Raw genomic sequence first — 17452 nt, 5'->3', positions numbered from 1 at the left:
GTAGACACAGTTAGCGCACATCTGACCATGTCTCCCTTACTTTCTACCCTTGATGAACAAGAACTGTAAGGAGCCTCAGAAAGCACCATTTCCAACATTCACCATCTGTAGACACAGTTAGCGCACATCTGACCATGTCTCCCTTACTGTCTACCCTTGATGAACAAGAACTGTAAGGAGCCTCAGAAAGCACCATTTCCAACATTCACCATCTGTAGACACAGTTAGCGCACATCTGACCATGTCTCCCTTACTTTCTACCCTTGATGAACAAGAACTGTAAGGAGCCTCAAAAAGCACCATTTCCAACATTCACCATCTATAGACACAGTTAGCGCACATCTGACCATGTCTCCCTTACTTTCTACCCTTGATGAACAAGAACTGTAAGGAGCCTCAGAAAGCACCATTTCCAACATTCACCATCTGTAGACACAGTTAGCGCACATCTGACCATGTCTCCCATACTTTCTACCCTTGATGAACAAGAACTGTAAGGAGCCTCAGAAAACACCATTTCCAACATTCACCATCTGTAGACATAGTTAGCATACAGCTGTACACGTTACCTTACTCACTACCCTAGGTGAAGGAGAAAAGTAAGGAGCTCAGAAGGCACCATTTCCAACATTCACCATCTGTAGACACAGTTAGCGCACATCTGACCATGTCTCCCTTGCTTTCTACCCTTGATGAACAAGAACTGTAAGGAGCCTCAGAAAGCACCATTTCCAACATTCACCATCTGTAGACACAGTTATCGCACATCTGACCATGTCTCCCTTACTTTCTACCCTTGATGAACAAGGACTGTAAGGAGCCTCAGAAAGCACCATTTCCAACATTCACCATCTGTAGACATAGTTAGCGTACAGCTGTACACGTCTACCTTACTCACTACCCTAGGTGAAGGAGAACAGTAAGGAGCTCAGAAGGCACCATTTCCAACATTCACCGTCTGTAGACACAGTTAGCGCACATCTGACCATGTCTCCCTTACTTTCTACCCTTGATGAACAAGAACTGTAAGGAGCCTCAGAAAGCACCATTTCCAACATTCACTATCTGTAGACACAGTTAGCGCACATCTGACCATGTCTCCCTTACTTTCTACCCTTGATGAACAAGAACTGTAAGGAGCCTCAGAAAGCACCATTTCCAACATTCACCATCTGTAGACACAGTTAGCGCACATCTGACCATGTCTCCCTTACTTTCTACCCTTGATGAACAAGAACTGTAAGGAGCCTCAGAAAGCACCATTTCCAACATTCACCATCTGTGGACATAGTTAGCGTACAGCTGTACACGTCTACCTTACTCACTACCCTAGGTGAAGGAGAACAGTAAGGAGCCCAGAAGGCACCATTTCCAACATTCACCATCTGTAGACACAGTTAGCGCACATCTGACCATGTCTCCCTTACGTTCTACCCTTGATGAACAAGAACTGTAAGGAGCCTCAGAAAGCACCATTTCGAACATTCACCATCTGTAGACACAGTTAGCGCACATCTGACCATGTCTCCCTTACTTTCTACCCTTGATGAACAAGAACTGTAAGGAGCCTCAGATATCACCATTTCCAACATTCACTATCTGTAGACACAGTTAGCGCACATCTCACCATGTCTCCCTTACTTTCTACCCTTGATGAACAAGAACTGTAAGGAGACTCAGAAAGTACCATTTCCAACATTCACCATCTGTAGACATAGTTAGCGTACAGCTGTACACGTCTACCTTACTCACTACCCTAGGTGAAGGAGAACAGTAAGGAGCTCAGAAGGCACCATTTCCAACATTAACCATCTGTAGACACAGTTAGCGCACATCTGACCATGTCTCCCTTACTTTCTACCCTTGCTGAACAAGTACTGTAAGGAGCCTCAGAAAGCACCATTTCCAACATTCACCATCTGTAGACACAGTTAGCGCACATCTGACCATGTCTCCCTTACTTTCTACCCTTGATGAACAAGAACTGTAAGGAGCCTCAGAAAGCACCATTTCCAACATTCACTATCTGTAGACACAGTTAGCGAACATCTGACCATGTCTCCCTTACTTTCTACCCTTGTTGAACAAAAACTGTAAGGAGCCTCAGAAAGCACCATTTCCAACTTTCATCATCTGTAGACATAGTTAGCGTACAGCTGTACACGTCTACCTTACTCACTACCCTAGGTGAAGGAGAACAGTAAGGAGCTCAGAAGGCACCATTCCCAACATTCACCATCTGTAGACACAGTTAGCGCACATCTGACCATGTCTCCCTTACTTTCTACCCTTGATGAACTAGAACTGGAAGGAGCCTCAGAAAGCACCATTTCCAACATTCACCATCTGTAGACACAGTTAGCGCACATCTGACCATGTCTCCCTTACCTTCTACCATTGATGAACAAGAACTGTAAGGAGCCTCAGAAAGCACCATTTCCAACATTCACCATCTGTAGACACAGTTAGCGCACATCTGACCATGTCTCCCTTACTTTCTACCCTTGATGAACAATAACTGTAAGGAGCCTCAGAAAGCACCATTTCCAACATTCACTATCTGTAGACACAGTTAGCGCACATCTGACCTTGTCTCCCTTACTTTCTACCCTTGATGAACAAGAACTGTAAGGAGCCTCAGAAAGCACCATTTCCAACATTCACCATCTGTAGACACAGTTAGCGCACATCTCACCATTTCTCCCTTACTTTCTACCCTTGATGAACAAGAACTGTAAGAAGCCCCAGAAGGCACCATTTCCAACATTCACCATCTGTAGACACAGTTAGCGCACATCTGACTATGTCTCCCTTACTTTCTACCCTTGATGAACAAGAACTGTAAGGAGCCTCAGAAAGCACCATTTCCAACATTCACTATCTGTAGACACAGTTAGCGCACATCTGACCATGTCTCCCTTACTTTCTACCCTTGATGAACAAGAACTGTAAGGAGCCTCAGAAAGCACCATTTCCAACATTCACCATCTGTAGACATAGTTAGCGTACAGCTGTACACGTCTACCTTACTCACTACCCTAGGTGAAGGAAAACAGTAAGGAGCTCAGAAGGCACCATTTCCAACATTCACCATCTGTAGACACAGTTAGCGCACATCTGACCATGGCTCCCTTACTTTCTACCCTTGATGAACAAGAACTGTAAGGAGCCTCAGAAAGCACCATTTAAAACATTTACCATCTGTAGACACAGTTAGCGCACATCTGACCATGTCTCCCTTACTTTCTACCCTTGATGAACAAAAACTGTAAGGAGCCTCAGAAAGCACCATTTCCAACATTCACTATCTGTAGACACAGTTAGCGCACATCTGACCATGTCTCCCTTACTTTCTACCCTTGATGAACAGGAACTGTAAGGAGCCTCAGAAAGCACCATTTCCAACATTCACCATCTGTAGACACAGTTAGCGCACATCTCACCATGTCTCCCTTACTTTCTACCCTTGATGAACAAGAACTGTAAGGAGCCTCAGAAAGCATCATTTCCAACATTCACCATCTGTAGACACAGTTAGCGCACATCTGACCATGTCTCCCTTACTTTCTACCCTTGATGAACAAGAACTGTAAGGAGCCTCAGAAAGCACCATTTCCAACATTCACTATCTGTAGACACAGTTAGCGCACATATGACCATGTCTCCCTTAGTTTCTACCCTTGATGAACAAGAACTGTAAGGAGCCTCAGAAAGCACCATTTCCAACATTCACCATCTGTAGACACAGTTAGCGCACATCTGACCATGTCTCCCTTACTTTCTACCCTTGATGAACAAGAACTGTTAGGAGCCTCAGAAAGCACCATTTCCAACATTCACCATCTGTAGACACAGTTAGCGCACATCTGACCATGTCTCCCTTACTTTCTACCCTTGATGAACAAGAACTGTAAAGAGCCTCAGAAAGCACCATTTCCAACATTCACCATCTGTAGACATAGTTAGCGTACAGCTGTACACGTCTACCTTACTCAGTACCCTAGGTGAAGGAGAACAGCAAGGAGCTCAGAAGGCACCATTTCCAACATTCACCATCTGTAGACACAGTTAGCGCACATCTCACGATGTCTCCCTTACTTTCTACCCTTGATGAACAAGAACTGTAAGGAGCCTCAGAAAGCACCATTTCCAACATTCACCATCTGTAGACACAGTTAGCGCACATCTGACCATGTCTCTTTTACTTTCTAACCTTGATGAACAAGAACTGTAAAGAGCCTCAGAAAGCACCATTTCCAACCTTCACCATCTGTAGACATAGTTAGCGTACAGCTGTACACGTCTACCTTACTCACTACCCTAGGTGATGGAGAACAGTAAGGAGCTCAGAAGGCACCATTTCCAACATTCACCATCTGTAGACACAGTTAGCGCACATCTGACCATGTCTCCCTTACTTTCTACCCTTGATTAACAAGAACTGTAAGGAGCCTCAGAAAGAACCATTTCCAACATTCACTATCTGTAGACACAGTTAGCGCACATCTGACCATGTCTCACTTACTTTCTACCCTTGATGAACAAGAACTGTAAGGAGCCTCAGAAAGCACCATTTCCATCATTCACCATCTGTAGGCATAGTTAGCGTACAGCTGTACACGTCTACCTTACTCACTACCCTAGATGAAGGAGAACAGTTAGGATCTCAGAAGGCACCATTTTCAACGTTCACCATCTGTAGACACAGTTAGCGCACATCTGACCATGTCTCCCTTACTTTCTACCATTGATGAACAAGAACTGTAAGGAGCCTCAGAAAGCACCATTTCCAACATTCACCATCTGTAGACACAGTTAGCGCACATCTGACCATGTCCCCCTTACTTTCTACCCTTGATGAACAACAACTGTAAGGAGCCTCACAAAACATCATTTCCAACATTCACCATCTGTAGACACAGTTAGCGCACATTTGACCATGTCTCCCTTACTTTCTACCCTTGATGAACAACAACTGTAAGGAGCCTCACAAAACATCATTTCCAACATTCACCATCTGTAGACACAGTTAGCGCACATCTGACCATGTCTCCCTTACTTTCTACCCTTGATGAACAAGAACTGTTAGGAGCCTCAGAAAGCACCATTTCCAACATTCACCATCTGTAGAGACAGTTAGCGCACATCTGACCATGTCTCCCTTACTTTCTACCCTTGATGAACAAGAACTGTAAGGAGCCTCAGAAAGCACCATTTCCAACATTCACCATCTGTAGACATAGTTAGCGTACAGCTGTACACGTCTACCTTACTCACTACCCTAGGTGAAGGAGAACAGTAAGGAGCTCAGAAGGCACCATTTCCAACATTCACCATCTGAAGACACAGTTAGCGCACATCTGACCATGTCTCCCTTACTTTCTACCCTTGATGAACAAGAACTGTTAGGAGCCTCAGAAAGCACCATTTCCAACATTCACCATCTGTAGACATAGTTAGCGTACAGCCGTACACGTCTACCTTACTCACTACCCTAGGTGAAGGAGAACAGTAAGGAGCTCAGAAGGCACCATTTCCAACATTCACCATCTGTAGACACAGTTAGCGCACATCTGACCATGTCTCCCTTACTTTATACCCTTGATGAACAAGAACTGTAAGGAGCCTCAGAAAGCACCATTTCCTACATTCACCATCTGTAGACACAGTTAGCGCACATCTGACCATGTCTCCCTTACTTTCTACCATTGATGAACAAGAACTGTAAGGAGCCTCAGAAAGCACCATTTCCAACATTCACCATCTGTAGACACAGTTAGCGCACATCTGACCATGTCTCCCTTACTTTCTACCCTTGACGAACAAGAACTGTAAGGAGCCTCAGAAAGCACCATTTCCAACATTCACCATTTTTAGACATAGTTAGCGTACAGCTGTACACGTCTACCTTACCGACTACCCTAGGTGAAGGAGAACAGTAAGGAGCTCAGAAGGCACCATTTCCAACATTCACCATCTGTAGACACAGTCAGCGCACATCTGACCATGCCTCCCTTACTTTCTACCCTTGATGAACAAGAACTGTAAGGAGCCTCAGAAAGCACCATTTTCAACATTCACCATCTGTAGACATAGTTAGCGTACAGCTGTACACGTCTACCTTACTCACTACCCTAGGTGAAGGAGAACAGTAAGGAGCTCAGAAGGCACCATTTCCAACATTCACCATCTGTAGACACAGTTAGCGCACATCTGACCATGTCTCCCTTACTATCTACCCTTGATGAACAAGAACTGTAAGGAGCCTCAGAAAGCACCATTTCCAACATTCACCATCTGTAGACACAGTTAGCGCACATCTGACCATGTCTCCCTTACTTTCTACCCTTGATGAACAAGAACTGTAAGGAGCCTCAGAAAGCACCATTTCCTACATTCACTATCTGTAGACACAGTTAGCGCACATCTGACCATGTCTCCCTTACTTTCTACCCTTGATGAACAAGAACTGTAAGGACCCTCAGAAAGCACCATATCCAACATTCACCATCTGTAGACACAGTTAGCGCACATCTGACCATGTCTCCCTTACTTTCTACCCTTGATGAACAAGAACTGTTAGGAGCCTCAGAAAGCACCATTTCCAACATTCACCATCTGTAGACACAGTTAGCGCACATCTGACCATGTCTCCCTTACTTTCTACCCTTGATGAACAAGAACTGTATTGAGCCTCAGAAAGCACCATTTCCAACATTCACCATCTGTAGACATAGTTAGCGTACAGCTGTACACGTCTACGTTACTCACTACCCTAGGTGAAGGAGAACAGTAAGGAGCTCAGAAGGCACCATTTCCAACATTCACCATCTGTAGACACAGTTAGCGCACATCTCACCATGTCTCCCTTACTTTCTACCCTTGATGAACAAGAACAGTAAGGAGCCTCAGAAAGCACCATTTCCAACATTTACCATCTGTAGACACAGTTAGCGCATATCTGACCATGTCTCCCTTACTTTCTACCCTTGATGAACAAGAACTGTAAGGAGCCTCAGAAAGCACCATTTCCAACATACACCATCTGTAGACATAGTTAGCGTACAGCTGTACACGTCTACCTTACTCACTACCCTAGGTGAAGGAGAACAGTAAGGAGCTCAGAAGGCACCATTTCCAACATTCACCATCTGTAGTCACAGTTAGCGCACATCTCACCATGTCTCCCTTACTTTCTACCCTTGATGAACAAGAACTGTAAGGAGCCTCAGAAAGCACCATTTCCAACATTCACCATCTGTAGACATAGTTAGCGTACAGCTGTACACGTCTACCTTAATCACTACCCTAGGTGAAGGAAAACAGTAAAGAGCTCAGAAGGCACCATTTACAACATTCACCATCTGTAGACACAGTTAGCGCACATCTGACCATGTCTCCCTTACTTTCTACCCTTGATGAACAAGAACTGTAAGGAGCCTCAGAAAGCACCATTTCCAACATGCACCATCTGTAGACACAGTTAGCGCACATCTGACCATGTCTCCCTTACTTTCTACCCTTGATGAACAATAACTGTTAGGAGCCTCAGAAAGCACCATTTCCAACATTCACCATCTGTAGACACAGTTAGCGCACATGTGACCATGTCTCCCTTACTTTCTACCCTTGATGAACAAGAACTGTATTGAGCCTCAGAAAGCACAATTTCCAACATTCACCATCTGTTGACATAGTTAGCGTACAGCTGTACACGTCTACGTTACTCACTACCCTAGGTGAAGGAGAACAGTAAGGAGCTCAGAAGGCACCATTTCCAACATTCACCATCTGTAGACACAGCTAGCGCACATCTCACCATGTCTCCCTTACTTTCTACCCTTGATGAACAAGAACTGTAAGGAGCCTCAGAAAGCACCATTTCCAACATTCACCATCTGTAGACACAGTTAGCGCACATCTGACCATGTCTCCCTTAATTTCTACCATTGATGAACAAGAACTGTAAGGAGCCTCAGAAAGCACCATTTCCAACATTCACCATCTGTAGACACAGTTAGCGCACATCTGACCATGTCTCCCTTACTTTCTACCCTTGACGAACAAGAACTGTAAGGTGCCTCAGAAAGCACCATTTCCAACATTCACCATTTTTAGACATAGTTAGCGTACAGCTGTACACGTCTACCTTACTGACTACCCTAGGTGATGGAGAACAGTAAGGAGCTCAGAAGGCACCATTTCCAACATTCACCATCTGTAGACACAGTTAGCGCACATCTGACCATGCCTCCCTTACTTTCTACCCTTGATGAACAAGAACTGTAAGGAGCCTCAGAAAGCACCATTTCCAACATTCACCATCTGTAGACATAGTTAGCGTACAGCTGTACACGTCTACCTTACTCACTACCCTAGGTGAAGGAGAACAGTAAGGAGCTCAGAAGGCACCATTTCCAACATTCACCATCTGTAGACACAGTTAGCGCACATCTGACCATGTCTCCCTTACTATCCACCCTTGATGAACAAGAACTGTAAGGAGCCTCAGAAAGCACCATTTCCAACATTCACCATCTGTAGACACAGTTAGCGCACATCTGACCATGTCTCCCTTACTTTCTACCCTTGATGAACAAGAACTGTAAGGAGCCTCAGAAAGCACCATTTCCAACATTCACTATCTGTAGACACAGTTAGCGCACATCTGACCATGTCTCCCTTACTTTCTACCCTTGATGAACAAGAACTGTATTGAGCCTCAGAAAGCACCATTTCCAACATTCACCATCTGTAGACATAGTTAGCGTACAGCTGTACACGTCTACGTTACTCACTACCCTAGGTGAAGGAGAACAGTAAGGAGCTCAGAAGGCACCATTTCCAACATTCACCATCTGTAGACACAGTTAGCGCACATCTGACCATGTCTCCCTTACTTTCTACCATTGATGAACAAGAACTGTAAGGAGCCTCAGAAAGCACCATTTCCAACATTCACCATCTGTAGACATAGTTAGCGTACAGCTGTACACGTCAACCTTACTCACTACCCTAGGTGAAGGAAAACAGTAAAGACCTCAGAAGGCACCATTTACAACATTCACCATCTGTAGACACAGTTAGCGCACATCTCACCATGCCTCCCTTACTTTCTACCCTTGATGAACAAGAACTGTAAGGAGCCTAAGAAAGCACCGTTTCCAACATTCACCATCTGTAGACACAGTTAGCGCACATCTGACCATGTCTCCCTTACTTTGTACCCTTGATGAACAAGAACTGTATTGAGCCTCAGAAAGCACCATTTCCAACATTCACCATCTGTAGACATAGTTAGCGTACAGCTGTACACGTCTACCTTACTCACTACCCTAGGTGAAGGAGAACAGTAAGGAGCTCAGAAGGCACCATTTCCAACATTCACCATCTGTAGTCACAGTTAGCGCACATCTCACCATGTCTCCCTTACTTTCTACCCTTGATGAACAAGAACTGTAAGGAGCCTCAGAAAGAACCATTTCCAACATTCACCATCTGTAGACATAGTTAGCGTACAGCTGTACACGTCTACCTTACTCACTACCCTAGGTGAAGGAAAACAGTAAAGAGCTCAGAAGGCACCATTTCCAACATTTACCATCTGTAGACACAGTTAGCGCATATCTGACCATGTCTCCCTTACTTTCTACCCTTGATGAACAAGAACTGTAAGGAGCCTCAGAAAGCACCATTTCCAACATTCACCATTTGTAGACATAGTTAGCGTACAGCTGTACACGTCTACCTTACTCACTACCCTAGGTGAAGGAGAACAGTAAGGAGCTCAGAAGGCACCATTACCAACATTCACCATCTGTAGACACAGTTAGCGCACATCTGACCATGTCTCCCTTACTTTCTACCCTTGATGAACAAGAACTGTAAGGAGCCTCGGAAAGCACCATTTCCAACATTCACTATCTATAGACACAGTTAGCGCACATCTGACCATGTCTCCCTTACTTTCTAACCTTGATGAACAAGAACTGTAAGGAGCCTCAGAAAGCATCATTTCCAACATTCACCATCTGTAGACACAGTTAGCGCACATCTGACCATGTCTCCCTTACTTTCTACCCTTGATGAACAAGAACTGTATTGAGCCTCAGAAAGCACCATTTCCAACATTCACCATCTGTAGACATAGTTAGCGTACAGCTGTACACGTCTACGTTACTCATTACCCAAGGTGAAGGAGAACAGTAAGGAGCTCAGAAGGCACCATTTCCAACATTCACCATCTGTAGACACAGTTAGCGCACATCTGACCATGTCTCCCTTACTTTCTACCCTTGACGAACAAGAACTGTAAGGAGCCTCAGAAAGCACCATTTCCAACATTCACCATTTTTAGACATAGTTAGCGTACAGCTGTACACGTCTACCTTACTGACTACCCTAGGTGAAGGAGAACAGTAAGGAGCTCAGAAGGCACCATTTCCAACATTCACCATCTGTAGACACAGTTAGCGCACATCTGACCATGCCTCCCTTACTTTCTACCCTTGATGAACAAGAACTGTAAGGAGCCTCAGAAAGCACCATTTCCAACATTCACCATCTGTAGACATAGTTAGCGTACAGCTGTACACGTCTACCTTACTCACTACCCTAGGTGAAGGAGAACAGTAAGGAGCTCAGAAGGCACCATTTCCAACATTCACCATCTGTAGACACAGTTAGCGCACATCTGACCATGTCTCCCTTACTTTCTACCCCTGATGAACAAGAACTGTAAGGAGCCTCAGAAAGCACCATTTCCAACATTCACCATCTGTAGACATAGTTAGCGTACAGCTGTACACGTCTACCTTACTCACTACCCTAGGTGAAGGAGAACAGTAAGGAGCTCAGAAAGCACCATTTCCAACATTCACCATCTGTAGTCACAGTTAGCGCACATCTCACCATGTCTCCCTTACTTTCTACCCTTGATGAACAAGAACTGTAAGGAGCCTAAGAAAGCACTGTTTCCAACATTCACCATCTGTAGACACAGTTAGCGCACATCTGACCATGTCTCCCTTACTTTGTACCCTTGATGAACAAGAACTGTAAGGGGCCTCAGAAAGCACCATTCCCAACATTGACCATTTGTAGACACAGTTAGCGCACATCTGACCATGTCTCCCTTACTTTCTACCCTTGATGAACAAGAACTGTAAGGAGCCTCAGAAAGCACCATTTCCAACATTCACCATCTGTAGACATAGTTAGCGTACAGCTGTACACGTCTACCTTACTCACTACCCTAGGTGAAGGAGAACAGTAAGGAGCTCAGAAGGCACCATTTCCAACATTCACCATCTGTAGACACAGTTAGCGCACATCTGACCATGTCTCCCTTACTTTCTACTCTTGATATACAAGATCTGTAAGGAGCCTCAGAAAGCAGCATTTCCAACATTCACCATCTGTAGACATAGTTAGCGTACAGCTGTACACGTCTACCTTACTCACTACCCTAGGTGAAGGAGAACAGTAAGGAGCTCAGAAGGCACCATTACCAACATTCACCATCTGTAGACACAGTTGGCGCACATCAGACCATGTCTCCCTTACTTTCTACCTTTGATGAACAAGAACTGTAAGGAACCTCAGAAAGCACCATTTCCAACATTCACCATCTGTAGACACAGTTAGCGCACATCTGACCATGTCTCCCTTACTTTCTACCCTTGATGAACAAGAAATGCAAGGAGGCTCAGATAGCACCATTTCCAACATTCACCATCTGTAGACACAGTTAGCGCGCATCTGACCATGTCTCCCTTACTTTCTACCCTTGATGAACAAGAACTGTAAGGACCCTAAGAAAGCACAATTTCCAACATTCACCATCTGTAGACATAGTTAGCGTACAGCTGTACACGTCTACCTTAGGTGAAGGCGAACAGTAAGGAGCTCAGAAGGCACCATTTCCAACATTCACCATCTGTAGACACAGTTAGCGCACATCTGACCATGTCTCCCTTACTTTCTACCCTTGATGAACAAGAACTGTAAGGAGCCTCAGAAAGCACCATTTCCAACATTCAACATCTGTAGACACAGTCAGCGCACATCTCACCATGTCTCCCTTACTTTCTACCCTTGATGAACAAAAACTGTAAGGAGCCTCAGAAAGCACCATTTCCAACATTCACCATCTGTAGACACAGTTAGCTCACATCTGACCATGTCTCCCTTACTTTCTACCCTTGATGAACAATAACTGTAAGGAGCCTCAGAAAGCACCATTTCCAACATTCACTATCTGTAGACACAGTTAGCGCACATCTGACCATGTCTCCCTTATTTCTTACCCTTGATGAACAAGAACTGTAAGGAGCCTCAGAAAGCAGCATTTCCAACATTCACCATCAGTAGACATAGTTAGCGTACAGCTGTACACGTCTACCTTACTCACTACCCTAGGTGAAGGAGACCAGTAAGGAGCTCAGAAGGCACCATTACCAACATTCACCATCTGTAGACACAGTTAGCGCACATCTGACCATGTCTCCCTTACTTTCTACCCTTGATGAACAAGAACTGTAAGGAGCCTCAGAAAGCACCATTTCCAACATTCACCATCTGTAGACATAGTTAGCGTACAGCTGTACACGTCTACCTTACTCACTACCCTAGGTGAAGGAGAACAGTAAGGAGCTCAGAAGGCACCATTTCCAACATTCACCATCTGTAGACACAGTTAGCGCACATATGACCATGTCTCCCTTACTTTCTACCCTTGATATACAAGATCTGTAAGGAGCCTCAGAAAGCACCATTTCCAACATTCACCATCTGTAGAAATAGTTAGCGTACAGCTGTACACGTCTACCTTACTCACTACCCTAGGTGAAGGAGAACAGTAAGGAGCTCAGAAGGCACCATTACCAACATTCACAATCTGTAGACACAGTTAGCGCACATCTGACCATGTCTCCCTTACTTTCTACCCTTGATGAACAAGAACTGTTAGGAGCCTCAGACAGCACCATTTCCAACATTCACCATCTGTAGACATAGTTAGCGTACAGCTGTACACGTCTACCTTAGGTGAAGGAGAACAGTAAGGAGCTCAGAAGGCACCATTTCCAACATTCACCATCTGTAGACACAGTTAGCGCACATCTGACCATGTCTCCCTTACTTTCTACCCTTGATGAACAAGAACTGTTAGGAGCCTCAGACAGCACCATTTCCAACATTCACCATCTGTAGACACAGTTAGCGCACATCTCACCATGTCTCCCTTACTTTCTACCCTTGATGAACAAGAACTGTAAGGAGCCTCAGAAAGCACCATTTCCAACATTCACCATCTGTAGACACAGTTAGCGCACATCTCACCATGTCTCCCTTACTTTCTACCCTTGATGAACAAGAACTGTAAGGAGCCTCAGAAAGCACCATTTCCAACATTCACTATCTGTAGACACAGTTAGCGCACATCTGACCATGTCTCCCTTACTTTCTACCCTTGATGAACAGGAACTGTAAGGAGCCTCAGAAAGCACCATTCCCAACATTCACCATCTGTAGACATAGTTAGCGCACATCTCACCATGTCTCCCTTACTTTCTACCCTTGATGAACAAGAACTGTAAGGAGCCTCAGAAAGCTCCATTTCCAACATTCACTATCTGTAGACACAGTTAGCGCACATCTGACCATGTCTCCCTTACTTTCTACCCTTGATGAACAAGAACTGTAAGGAGCCTCTGAAAGCACCATTTCCAACATTCACTATCTGTAGACACAGTTAGCACACATCTGACCATGTCTCCCTTACTTTCTACCCTTGATGAACAAGAACTGTAAGGAGCCTCAGAAAGCACCATTTCCAACATTCACTCTCTGTAGACACAGTTAGCGCACATCTGACCATGTCTCCCTTACTTTCTACCCTTGATGAACAAGAACTGTAAGGAGCCTCAGAAAGCACCATTTCCAACATTCACTATCTGTAGACACAGTTAGCGCACATCTGACCATGTCTCCCTTACTTTCTACCCTTGATGAACAAGAACTGTAAGGAGCCTCAGAAAGCACCATTTCCAACATTCACTATCTGTAGACACAGTTAGCGCACATCTGACCATGTCTCCCTTACTTTCTACCCTTGATGAACAAGAACTGTAAGGAGCCTCAGAAAGCACCATTTCCAACATTCACTATCTGTAGACACAGTTAGCGCACATCTGACCATGTCTCCCTTACTTTCTACCCTTGATGAACAAGAACTGTAAGGAGCCTCAGAAAGCACCATTTCCAACATTCACTATCTGTAGACACAGTTAGAGCACATCTGACCATGTCTCCCTTACTTTCTACCCTTGATGAACAAGAACTGTAAGGAGCCTCAGAAAGCACCATTTCCAACATTCACTATCTGTAGACACAGTTAGCGCACATCTCACCATGTCTCCCTTACTTTCTACCCTTGATGAACAAGAACTGTAAGGAGCCTCAGAAAGCACCATTTCCAACATTCACCATCTGTAGACACAGTTAGCGCACATCTCACCATGTCTCCCTTACTTTCTACCCTTGATGAACAAGAACTGTAAGGAGCCTCAGAAAGCACCATTTCCAACATTCACTATCTGTAGACACAGTTAGCGCACATCTGACCATGTCTCCCTTACTTTCTACCCTTGATGAACAAGAACTGTAAGGAGCCTCAGAAAGCACCATTTCCAACATTCACTATCTGTAGACACAGTTAGCGCACATCTGACCATGTCTCCCTTACTTTCTACCCTTGATGAACAAGAACTGTAAGGAGCCTCAGAAAGCACCATTTCCAACATTCACTATCTGTAGACACAGTTAGCGCACATCTGACCACGTCTCCCTTACTTCCTACCCTTGATGAACAAGAACTGTAAGGAGCCTCAGAAAGCACCATTTCCAACATTCACTATCTGTAGACACAGTTAGCGCACATCTGACCATGTCTCCCTTACTTTCTACCCTTGATGAACAAGAACTGTAAGGAGCCTCAGAAAGCACCATTTCCAACATTCACTATCTGTAGACACAGTTAGCGAACATCTGACCATGTCTCCCTTACTTTCTACCCTTGATGAACAAGAACTGTAAGGAGCCTCAGAAAGAACCATTTCCAACATTCACTATCTGTAGACACAGTTAGCGCACATCTGACCATGACTCGTTTACTTTCTACCCTTGATGAACAAGAACTGTAAGGAGCCTCAGAAAGCACCATTCCCAACATTCACCATCTGTAGACACAGTTAGCGCACATCTCACCATGTCTCCCTTACTTTCTACCCTTGATGAACAAGAACTGTAAGGAGCCTCAGAAAGCACCATTCCCAACATTCACCATCTTTAGACACAGTTAGCGCACATCTGACCATGTCTCCCTTACTTTCTACCCTTGATGAACAAGAACTGTAAGGAGCCTCAGAAAGCACCATTCCCAACATTCACCATCTGTAGACACAGTTAGCGCACATCTCACCATGTCTCCCTTACTTTCTACCCTTGATGAACAAGAACTGTAAGGAGCCTCAGAAAGCACCATTTCCAACATTCACCATCTGTAGACACAGTTAGCGCACATCTCACCATGTCTCCCTTACTTTCTACCCTTGATGAACAAGAACTGTAAGGAGCCTCAGAAAGCACCATTTCCAACATTCACTATCTGTAGACACAGTTAGCGCACATCTGACCATGTCTCCGTTACTTTCTACCCTTGATGAACAAGAACTGTAAGGAGCCTCAGAAAGCACCATTTCCAACATTCAAAATCTGTAGACACAGTTAGCGCACATCTCACCATGTCTCCCTTACTTTCTACCCTTGATGAACAAGAACTGTAAGGAGCCTCAGAAAGCACCACTCCCAACATTCACCATCTGTAGACACAGTTAGCGCACATCTGACCATGTCTCCCTTACTTTCTACCCTTGATGAACAAGAACTGTAAGGAGCCTCAGAAAGCACCATTCCCAACATTCACCATCTGTAGACACAGTTAGCGCACATCTGACCATGTCTCCCTTACTTTCTACCCTTGATGAACAAGAACTGTAAGGAGCCTCAGAAAGCACCATTCCCAACATTCACCATCTGTAGACACAGTTAGCGCACATCTCACCATGTCTCCCTTACTTTCTACCCTTGATGAACAAGAACTGTAAGGAGCCTCAGAAAGCACCATTTCCAACATTCACCATCTGTAGACACTGTTAGTGCACATCTCACCATGTCTCCCTTACTTTCTACCCTTGATGAACAAGAACTGTAAGGAGCCTCAGAAAGCACCATTTCCAACATTCACCATCTGTAGACACAGTTAGCGCACATCTCACCATGTCTCCCTTACTTTCTACCCTTGATGAACAAGAACTGTAAGGAGCCTCAGAAAGCACCATTCCCAACATTCACCATCTGTAGACACAGTTAGCGCACATCTCACCATGTCTCCCTTACTTTCTACCCTTGATGAACAAGAACTGTAAGGAGCCTCAGAAAGCACCATTCCCAACATTCACCATCTGTAGACACAGTTAGCGCACATCTAACCATGTCTCCCTTACTTTCTACCCTTGATGAACAAGAACTGTAAGGTGCCTCAGAAAGCACCATTTCCAACATTCACCATCTGTAGACACAGTTAGCGCACAACTCACCATGTCTCCCTTACTTTCTACCCTTGATGAACAAGAACTGTAAGGAGCCTCAGAAAGCACCATTCCCAACATTCACCATCTGTAGACACAGTTAGCGCACATCTGACCATGTCTCCCTTACTTTCTACCCTTGATGAACAAGAACTGTAAGGAGCCTCAGAAAGCACCATTTCCAACATTCAGATTCTGTAGACACAGTTAGCGCACATCTCACCATGTCTCCCTTACTTTCTACCCTTGATGAACAAGAACTGTAAGGAGCCTCAGAAAGCACCATTTCCAACATTCACCATCTGTAGACACAGTTAGCGCACATCTCACCATGTCTCCCTTACTTTCTACCCTTGATGAACAAGAACTGTAAGGAGCCTCAGAAAGCACCATTTCCAACATTCACCATCTGTAGAAACAGTTAGCGCACATCTCACCATGTCTCCCTTACTTTCTACCCTTGATGAACAAGAACTGTAAGGAGCCTCAGAAAGCACCATTCCCAACATTCACCATCTGTAGACACAGTTAGCGCACATCTCACCATGTCTCCCTTACTTTCTACCCTTGATGAACAAGAACTGTAAGGAGCCTCAGAAAGCACCATTTCCAACATTCACCATCTGTAGACACAGTTAGCGCACATCTCACCATGTCTCCCTTACTTTCTACCCTTGATGAACAAGAACTGTAAGGAGCCTCAGAAAGCACCATCCCAACATTCACCATCCGTAGACACAGTTAGCGCTCATCTGACCATGTCTCCCTTACTTTCTACCCTTGATGAAGAAGAACTGTAAGGA

The sequence above is a fragment of the Schistocerca americana genome, unplaced genomic scaffold (genome assembly GCF_021461395.2).
Source record: "Schistocerca americana isolate TAMUIC-IGC-003095 unplaced genomic scaffold, iqSchAmer2.1 HiC_scaffold_14, whole genome shotgun sequence".
Classification (NCBI taxonomy): Eukaryota; Metazoa; Arthropoda; class Insecta; order Orthoptera; family Acrididae; genus Schistocerca; species Schistocerca americana.
Note: the sequence above shows the minus strand (reverse complement) of the source record.